This window comes from Chrysochloris asiatica, unplaced genomic scaffold (genome assembly GCF_000296735.1).
Source record: "Chrysochloris asiatica unplaced genomic scaffold, ChrAsi1.0 scaffold00089, whole genome shotgun sequence".
NCBI classification, from domain to species: domain Eukaryota; kingdom Metazoa; phylum Chordata; class Mammalia; order Afrosoricida; family Chrysochloridae; genus Chrysochloris; species Chrysochloris asiatica.
The window spans coordinates 916,098-917,315 of NW_006408607.1; positions in this window are offsets into that span (position 1 = coordinate 916,098).

Below are 1,218 nucleotides of genomic sequence, written 5' to 3' on the forward strand. Positions count from 1 at the left end.
ATATCTCAATAGCATAGCTTCAAGCATCACAGCAACATGCAAGCCATCACAGTACAGCAAACTGACAGATGAGTGGTGATGAAGAGAATGTTGCACTGGGATGTCATTGCTGAAGCCAGATGGATCTTGGCTGAAAGCAGAGAATACCAAAAAAATGTTTTATTGTGCTTTGTTGACTATGGAAATGCTTTCAATTTTATAGATCATGACAAACTATGACAGGAGACCAAGAGTACTGAACATGTTGATCAAAGTTTCCATAGAGAATCCTGATCAAAGGGAGTTAAATGCAGAACAGAATCTTAAATTCTTATGGACTCTGGACTTTTTTTGGAGACAAGAGGACTGAATAAACTCTTGAAACCACTGCTCTGAGACAATCTTTAAAACTTGTCACATAATTATGCATTGAGGTCTTCTTAAAACCAAACAATAATTTTACTCAACTATAAAAAATATCTGTCTTGAACATTATGTTCTTATAAGATTGATCTATATGGGATAAGCTACCACTTGTTTGTGGACTAAGGTGCACCTAACCCAAGCCATGGTATTTTCAATAACTTCATATGCATGCGAAAGTTGGACAGTGAATAAGGAAGAACACAGAAGAATTGATGCATTTGAGTTATGGTGTTGGAGAAGAATGTTGAAAGTGCTATGGGCTGCCAAAAGAACCAGCCAGAAGTGCATCCAGAGTGCTCCTTGGAGGGCAGGATGGCCAAACTTTGTCTCTTATACTTTGGACATATTATCAGAAGGTACCAGTCACTGGAGAAGGATATCGTGTTTGGTAAGATGGAGGGTCAGAGAAAAAGAGGAAAAACTTCACCCCCAGTGAGATGGATTGGCAATATGGCAGCATCAATGAGCTCAAGTGTGGCAACAATTGTGAGGTTGGCCTAGGATTGGGTAGTGTTTTGTTCTGTTGTGTATAGGGTCACTATGAGTCAGTGCCAATTCGATGGCACTTAACAAGAACAACAACAAGTACCAGAAGATGAGTACCTCAGATAGGAAGGCACTCAAGATAAAACTGGATAAGAGCAGCATCCTCAAAGTAGAGTTGACAGTGAAGGTATAAATTGAGTAAAGCCTTAGATACCTTCATTAGCTGATGGGGCACAGATCAAAATGAAGAGAAAGAGCTGTAAACATCCATTAATTATCAGAATATGGACTGTGTTGTTGTTGTCAGGTGCCATCGAGTCGGAACCG